This window comes from Alligator sinensis, unplaced genomic scaffold (assembly GCF_000455745.1).
Source record: "Alligator sinensis unplaced genomic scaffold, ASM45574v1 scaffold466_1, whole genome shotgun sequence".
In the NCBI taxonomy this organism is placed as follows: domain Eukaryota; kingdom Metazoa; phylum Chordata; order Crocodylia; family Alligatoridae; genus Alligator; species Alligator sinensis.
The window spans coordinates 1049552-1058941 of NW_005842406.1; positions in this window are offsets into that span (position 1 = coordinate 1049552).

A 9390-nucleotide genomic window follows, 5' to 3' on the forward strand; every position below is an offset into this window, starting at 1 on the left:
GTCCACGGCCTTCTTCCTGCAGTCCTTCCCGCCATTTCTGCTGCTTCTAGTCTCCTGGCTCCACCGCCTCCTTCCCATGTCTCTCCACAGCTCTTCCTGACACTTTTAGCCTCTTGGCCCCACTCATTTCTGCCTCCTGTTGCCTCTCCCCACTTCCTATCTCTCTCTTTCCGCCTTCTGTTCCCAACCTTTCCTGTTCCGCCCTTCCCTCTGTGTTCTCCAGTACACCATCTCTAGCCGCCCACACCCTCTCTAGCCACCCCTTCTCCACCCACAGTCCTCTAGCCTGCCACCAACTTCCCTGCAGCTCCTTCAGGCTGCCCCACAGGATTCCCAGCAGCCGGAGCCCTTCTCCAGTTCCTGACACCAGCAGCCCCTCCCCCTGTAGCTTCCTGAGCTCCCCAGCAGTCCCTCTCCAGCACCCCTGGTTCCTGGAGCCAGCACCCAGTTTCCTCTGCACCCTCTCTAGCTCCCCTGCACCCTCTGCCTCAGTTTTCCTCTCCCTGCTTACCTTTTAGTTCCCCCATATCTCTGACTTTGGTCCCAGCCTCTGTGCCGGCTTCTCTCCGGAATCACTCCCCTGTTCTGCAGGCTTTGGGCATTGTCCTTTAATCAATTAAGGTCAATTAACCCAAAGCAACCCCCAAGCCTCAGTTCTTCAGCCCAGCTCTCCCTAGTCTACCAGTTCTAATCTCGGTCTCAGCAACTTCCATTCACTACACTTCCACTTTCTTACCTTAACCTTTCCCCAGGTATCCCAAGCACACCAAGCACATAGACACATACACATCACAACACCCAAGTTAGGAACTCACCTGTGTGTACGTGTAGGTGAGTGGTATGTATGTGAACTGATATACATATATGTCTCTCTGTGCATGATATACGAATTAGTGATCCGTGTATGTGTATTGGGTGTGCAGGTATTGATAATTGATTCTGGTCTAATTTTTAGTCTGTACAGTGTGTGTAGGTGTTTGAACTGGTGACAGGTGTGCATATGGTGGCTGTTTTGATTCAACATTGTCTTCACTCATTTCAAGCTCGAAACAGTGAAATTGAATTGAAACAAAGGGCTTTGAAACAGCTTCGAAACAAAACAAGGCTGGTCAAAACATTTTGAAATGTTTCAAGTTTCGAAGCAGCCAGCAGCGAGGTGGTGGGAGACAGGGGAGAACCAGGGCTGCGCTCTCAGCAGCAGCTGGTAGCGCAGCCCTGGCTCTCCCTGTCTCCCACCGCCAGGCTGTAGGAGGCCAATCACAGCACAGAGGAAGGGAACTGAGCACAGGCTCAGTTCCCCTCCCAAGTGCTGCAATCGGGCTGGAGAAACGAACCGAGTCTGATGGCGCTGCAATCAGTCTGGGGAAAGGAAGTCAGCCCAGCTGGGCTGAGTTCCCATTCCCCGCACTACATTGGGCTGGGGATGAGAAGTCAGCCCAGCTGGGCTGAGTTTCCAACCCCAGCCCAACCATCACACTGGGCTGACTTCCCCAATCGTGGGGCTAGGGTTGGGAACTCAGGCAAGCTGGGCTAAGTTCATTTCCCCAACCCGATCGTGGGGTTGGGAACTTAGGTCAGTTGGGCTTAGTTCCTTTCCCCAGCCCAATGGTCAGGAAAAATGTTGAAACAGCATCAAAACAGCCTCACTGTTTTGATGAAGCGAAACAGTAAGACTGTTTCAACTCAAAATGAAATTCGAAACAAAACACTGTTCCATCCAAACCTCAAAACTGAAGTTGAAATGGAACAGTTTTGTTTTGCACAGCCCTAGTAGCATGCTCTTTCTGAAAAACTTGCTCCTGTATGATTACTATATTAAATAACTACATGTTACCTTAAAAAGCTGCTTCTGCCCTAAGAACAGTGTTCTTGTACTACCAAATAAAACGGAAGCTAGGATATTCACAAATTTCATGTGTTATGTGTATGTTATATATGTGTATGTATGTTTATTTAGGCAGTTTCACCCATGGTCTAAATTGTTAAATTAATCCCAGTATCTGTCCTTTGGAGAAACTAGCATGCGTTGTTGCTAATCTAACTGCGTAAAACAACATATGCTTTCTATATAGAATGTGCTGTGAGAAATTTAAACACATAGCTAATATTTTTGTTTGGACAATTTTCATTTTCCTTCTTTCATGTGCTCCTTCATGCTGCAGCATAAGCACTGAAAGCTGAATGAAAAACCTGATGCAACCCTCAAGGCAGTTGTTATTTTTCAGCTGTACCTGGACAGGGAGGCAGGAGATTTTGCTAAATTCAAAGAACAAGACCTATGCATAATTTGAGTGATGCCTGAGAAATCAAGGGAACAGAAAGGATGACGAGGGAGAGACGAGGAGGCAGGATTGTATTTCAAGACAAAAATAAGCATCTTTAGTGTCAAATAATAGTGTTAAGAATTAACTGTAGCAGTTATTTTAACTTGTTTTTGTCTCTCTTGCACAGCTAGAAGGAGCCTGGCTCAGATTCTTAACTATAGCCATTGTCTTTTGGGTGTTGTTGAAACACCAGTAGAACAAAGAAGCCAGTGACAGCACCTTAATTATAGAATTGGCCCCATACAAACCCCAACAAGCAGTCTAGGACTACATACACATGTTCAAATTAGGTATCAACTGCATTTCACCAGCAAATACAAGCTACCTTGACAGAAAAATCATAAGGTCATGTATCTTTAGCAAAGATAATAGAGAAGAAAGAATTTAAAGTTGCTATTGGGGGGAACATGAGTGTATAGAATATATGTAGAAGGTATTTCTAGGTAGGTCCCCTTGTCTGGTATTCATGGGAATGACAATACAGTTGATGCTTATTTATAACAATGCTTGGCAAAAATAACAATCTCTTACCAGCAGAAATTTAAATGATCCGAGAGAATTATCCCAAGTTTGAATTTCTGGTAGAAAAACTTACTTGGGGACCCCTGAACAGACATTTGAATGCTGAGCCCCTCAGGAACGGAGAGCTTACAGTGCTCTCTGCAGGCTTCCTCAGTCTGCCTGGTGACAGATGGCAGCAGTGCACAGAGCAAGCCTGATCAGCTGACCCAGACTTCTCAGAGTCAGCCTGTGTTTCCCTGCAGCATGATATAAGAATTGTGAAGAGAGAATTTTCTGCTCCCTGCTTGGCTGGAGCAGTAGGTTCCAGCCTAAGTGCCACACTGTGCCCCTGGTGAGGAGGGGCATAAGCAAAGCACCCTGGGATGCTAGAGGACTATGTTGTGACTTCTTTCAGAAAGGAAAATGTAGAGGCATTCACTCTCCAAAAACAAAATCTCCCAGGACTCATTTAGCTAGCTTTGGTTCTTCCCAGGGTTATTTTTCTCCCCAAGTGACTTTTTCTTTTGGAGAAAAATCCTGAACATCTGTACACTCATAGTTTCTACTGGGAGAGCAGTGACTCTCCCAGGAAAAACTGAATATCTGTACATGGTCTGCTGTATTTTGCTCTATGCAGGATTACATATTTTACTCCTCATAATAATATGAGCAGTGTGATGATACATCTCTAATGAGTTGTAGGGGGAAAGGGATGCTAGGATTTGTTTGGTTTGTGGGAGTTTTTTGTTTGTTTTAATATATATACGGTTGTAGTTAAGTTTGAAAAGGCAGGGATAAAGACATGCACCTTGAACTTGGAGTGAGTGGTGGGAAAGTCTGTGACAATTCTTAGTTCCTGGGAGAATTCATTCCCTAGTCTCCCAGAGAAAATTCTGCCTTCCACAGAGTTTAGTTTTTCCCATGTTGTGGAGCATTCCACTGTGCCAGAGCAGTATACTTGTCAGCCACACTCTCCATCCCAGATCTTTAAGTGGCTGCTGAGATATCCTGGGGCCAAACCACGAAGCACCTTGAAGATAAACACAAACACCTTCAACTTGATTTGGAATTCTATAGGAAGCCAATATAGGGAGCAGTGGACAGGTCCAACGTACTTGCAGAAGCCATACTGCTGGAGAAAAACTGAAGCATTTTGAAGTACTTGGAGTTTCCTAAGTGCTGAAGGCTTCATGCCCAGGGATATCATATAGATGTAGCTCAGACAAGAAGTGAGAAAAACATGACCATCAACTGCCAGGAAGACACGGAGTCTTCTAACCAACTGGAGCTGACAGGAAGTGTTAGCTCCATATGTTGCCATGTGACAATTTAGTCCCAGTAAGGAATCCAAGAGTAATGCTAAACTATGGGCTGAACTGACCAAAGGGGAAAGTAAGCACTCCCCCTGACTACAACCCTAAGAGAATACCTACCAGTGGAGAATACTATTAGTTACATCACTAAATTGAACATAGTTAACTAAGTTAAACATGGTTAAATACCTACGCAGGGAGGTACAGAAAGGAAGGCCACTGAGGTGGGATACAGTTACCCCAAAGTATTGGGACACTCTACCCTGTCCCACATTTGGGAGATGTGAAGCTAGTTCCTACCTTCTTAAGATGCCAAATTAGTGAGTGTATTGGGCCAGAGACAACATTAAATCCAGCCTCAAGCTTATGTCTTGGTGCTACACTTTCTTTCAAAATCATAGCCTTTTATTTTGGTAGGCTGTCTTCAGGAAGCTGTATTTCCTTAGCAAACATTACTGATAGAATTCATTGTGGTCATCAGCCCAATGGACTCCAAATATTATTACAAATAAATCACTTCCTTTGACATTCTTCTTCTATCCTTACTACCAATGTAATTACTTCTGAGAATATTCTCCCAGTAAAGCAGGCTGTATCCAGGCAGACCTAGCCACATTCAGTAACAATAAGTGTAAGCTGTTTTTTTAAATGAATTAAATAATTCTTCTTTCCTCATGTACTAATTTTTAGGTTTCCTTCAGCTTTGTGTGTTATACACAGCATACTTTTGACTCAAGGACTTTAATTTCAATATAATGTATAATCTAATAACTAGCTATTTTTTCAAAACTTGTCAAAAATTAGATTGATGTTCCTTGTCAATTGGAATAGCATGAAAAAAGAACCAACACGTTAAACCTTTTTAAAGTATTTAAATCAAGAAGTATTTAAGAAAATTACATCATCATTTCTTATATCCAAAACATGGTATCATTCTCTTTCCATAATGTTACAACAGTCATAACATCTGACAGACAACAAGAATCTTTTTAAAGAGATAATTCATTTTATTGGCTATGCATTCATTTTATAATTTTATAGCCAAAATATTTCATTTTCCCAGTGTCCAGAGGGAGTAAATAAAAAGTAACCTAACTAATTATGGTTACATCATAGTAACATCCAATTGCCAATGAAAAAAGTCTCTGTAAAATGTTCTTAGATATTCTTCAAGAAATAGCTCATCCCTATCAGGAATACACCTACATCAGCTGGAAAACAGGAAGCATTACCAAAGAGGATTACTGTACACTCGCCCACACCTGAAAAGAGCAGTTGAGAAAAGCCAAGGCACAAACCGAACTTAGGCTTGCTACAGGGATAAAGGACAACAAAAAGCCCTTTAGATATGTGGGAAGTAGAAAAAAGAACGAGGGCAGTACTGGGCCCCTGAGAGATCCAATGGGGCAACTGACATCAGATGACCAAGGAAGGGCCAATCTCCTAAATGACTTTTTCGCATCTGTTTTTCATCCTCCCATGAGGATCACTTTGCCAGAAATGGCACAAACAAACTTGGGAGTGGGTGACGGGCCAAAAACTGATGTTGATCAGGTGAGGGAACACCTTGAGAAACTGGACATTCAAAAGTCCATGGGACCAGACGAAATGCACCCGAAGGTCTTGAAAGAGCTGGCGGACATCATTGCATCCCCCTTGGCAGGGATATTTGAAAAATTGTGGCACTCAGGCAAGGTCCCCGATGACTAGAAAAAAGCCAACGTGGTCCCTATCTACAAGAAACGGAGGAGGGATGAGCTAGGGAACTATACACCAATCAGTCTGACATCTGTCCCTGTAAAAATTCTGGAGAAAATTGTCAAGGGATCCGTTAATGCCAGACTAACGGAAGGCAAGCTTCTGAATGCCAGTCAACATGGCTTTGTGACTGGCAGGTCTTGCCTGACCAACCTCATCTCTTCCTATGACCAGGTAACATATGCCCTGGACAAGGGAGATGATGTGGACGTCATTTATCTGGACTTCAAGAAGGCCATTGACCTAGTTCCCCATGATGTCCTCATGGTTAAGCTGGGGAACTATGGCCTATATCATCACACAGTCCAATGGCTAGACAACTGGCTATGGGGTCGGACCCAAAGAGTACTAGCTGAAGGGAGCAAATTAACGTGATGCAGTGTTACCAGTGGAGTCCCTCAGGGCTCGGTACTTGGGCCAATACTCTTTAACATTTTCGTCAACGATCTAGATTTGGGAGTCAAATGTGAACTGTCCAAGTTCATGGACGATACCAAATTAGTGGGGAGGGCCGTCACACCGCAGGACAGGCTGGGGATACAGACTGACTTGGACAAACTCTCAAGGTGGGCCAACCAAAACCAGATGGCCTTTAATACAGAGAAGTGCAAGGTGCTGCACCTCGGTAGGAAGAACCCTCAGCATACTTACAGGCTCGGCAGTATATGCTTGCTAGCATCACAACCAAAAGGGACTTGGGGGTCTTGATTGACCACAAGATGAATATGAGCCACCAATATGATGTGGTGGCAGGCAAAGCTAACCAAACTCTGGCGTGCACTGATGCATCTGAAGCAAAACCAGGGAAGTCATCCTCCCACTTTACCCAGCCCTGGTGAGACTGCAGCTGGAGTACTGTATCCAGTATTGGGACCCCCACTTCAGGAAAGATGAGAAGCTCAAAAGAGTCCAGAGGAGAGCCACTTGTATGATCTGAGACCTGGAGGAAGTCCGTACGAGGAGAGGCTGAGGGACTTGGGACTCTTCAGTCTGGAGAAGAGAAGGCTCAGGGGGGACTTGGTGGCAGGCTGCAAATTCAAAAGAGGCGTACATCAGGACCTGGGAGAACATTCATTCACCAGAGCTCCCCAAGGGATAACAAGGTCTAACAGCCTTAAACTCTAGGAAGGCTGATTTAGACTGGATATCAGAAAAAAAGTTCTTTATGGTACGTGTGTCCAGGGTCTGCATTACTGCTGGTATTGTAGGAATGCCTTAAAGCCTTAACTGAAATGAGGGCCTCATTATATTAGAAGAAGAAAAAACATCACAAAAATGTGTCCCAAACCAGTAGAGCTTATGTTCTAAACCAGTGGTGCTCAACCTTTTGGCCCCACAAGCCAGATAAGTGGTGTGGGGCCAGTTCACAGGCCAGATCGGGCCCTGGGCCCAGCACCACACCCTCCCTGACCCACACACTGCAATTAACTGGAATTGGCTCCTGCCCCCTGTGCACCAGCATCTAGCACAACATCCAGTACATGGGGCCCAGGGCTCCCCGTGGGACAGAAATTTGGTAGCAAAGGACTGGTGCCCTCTCTCCCCCAGTGCCAAGTTAGCAGACCCGTGGAGAGCCCTGCAGACTGACTGATGTGGCACCCCAGCCCAGAAATGGCCTGGGAGCTGGAGATTGAGCACCCTGCTCTAAACTAACTAGAAACAAATGATGGGAGAAAGGGGGAAACTGTATCTAATTTTACAGATGAAGAATGGAAGAACAGACAAGAAACTATGGTTGCAGAAAATCTGTGACAGCTGAATTTAGTCTGAGGAGAAATTCAGTTAGTAGGCAACAACAAAAGCTCTATGCTGTTACAGTATCATCCCCTAGAGATTCTCGTTATTTTGACTATTACTACAGTGCACATAAGTGCAAGGTTTTTTCAGAGAACTTATAATTAATGTTCGTGTGAACAACACATTTAAGAAAAATTATCTTGCAAAAAAAGGCGTCTCTAATGGTAAATATTCATTAGCTGTACTCCCATGTGCACACATGTACACATATACTTCTGTTCTGCACGGTAAAGAGACCTGTTCAGTAAACATATTCCTGATTGTGATCTAGAAACCTGACAAATCAAACAGTCTGTAAAAAGGGAGAGGTTCACTAGGAAATTAAGATTTGGAGGACTAATATTAATTACTAAGGGTCTACTCAATTTGCAATTCTGCAGATTTTGTGGAAAACGCGAAATATGGGATCATCCACAAAATCAACTTAAACAAATTTAAAACTTAATAAAAATAAAATGCTGGCACCCCAGTGGGAGCCAGTTGTCCCCGCTGCTGCTGAGGCCTGACCTTACAGTCAGCCCGGGGTGGGAGAGGAGGAAAGGGTGGCAGAGTAGCATGAAGGGGAGCAGTCACCTTGCTGAGGGCCTCTCTCCTCACCTCTCACAAGATGGTGGCTGTCCCCTCATCCCTCCACCAGGGCACAGGTGCCTACATTAATGGACTGTTTTTATTAAGGTAAGCATAAATTAGTATTATTAAACTTTTTGTACAACCCTACATAGAATTTATTTTGTCGTATATCATGTATGAGCACATCCAGGAAATATGCATGGAATTTGCCATTTATACTATGACCAGCCCACAAAATTTTGTTTAGTTTCTCCGTGATTTAAGCAGATCCTTATTAATTACCACCAAAGTATTTTGGAATCCTCAGCCATCCTTTTCTGAGAAAAAAGGGAGTTTGAGCCCTGTTGACTGCAGTAAGTGGAGAAAACTGTTTTGGGAAGTAGAGGGTAGAAGCCTAAATTGGGAATGAAGGGGCTGAATAAGAGAACTCTGGACATGGAAAAGTTGCTGCTGGTCTCTGGAAAGCAAGCAATGCAGAGAGGTGAGTAAAGTGCTTGGAGAAAAGATACTGGCTCTCAAGGGATGAAAAACAAAAATATCTTATCTTGTTTAGCTTATTAAAAAGTGTAAACAGCAAATAGTTTCTTCTTTTATTCTATTTTGTCTTTTACAAAGGTTGCTATTGCCTGCATTGTATTGTCTAGAGCAATACAAAATGTTTTTCAGTAAATAGGAAATAGTTTTGGAAAAGAAAAGAAAAGGCCAAAAAACAAAAACTAATTTGAAAATAATTAAAATATTGAAATTCTTCAATTTTTCATTTGATAAAGGCAACAAAACTTCTTATTTTGATCAGACTTACTAAAAAAAAGGATGTAAAATGTTATGCAACTTTAAAATGTACTGAAATGTTTTATTTTAGGTTGACCCAAAATAATGGGTCCCACGTGCTCTGAGATGCGGGGAGGGATGTTTTAATTAGAATGGCTCCCAGGCAGCCTCTGTAATTAGAATGCTGCAGCATCACATGTGTTAAACCTGTTTGATGAGGTTTAGATTAAGCGCCCCATGGCCATTTTAAAATGAATTTAATACACATGACTTTGCAGCAATGCTACAGCGTTCTAATTGGAACACAGAGCAGACTCGATTAATCAAGTCTGTTCTGACACGTTCTAATTAGAATG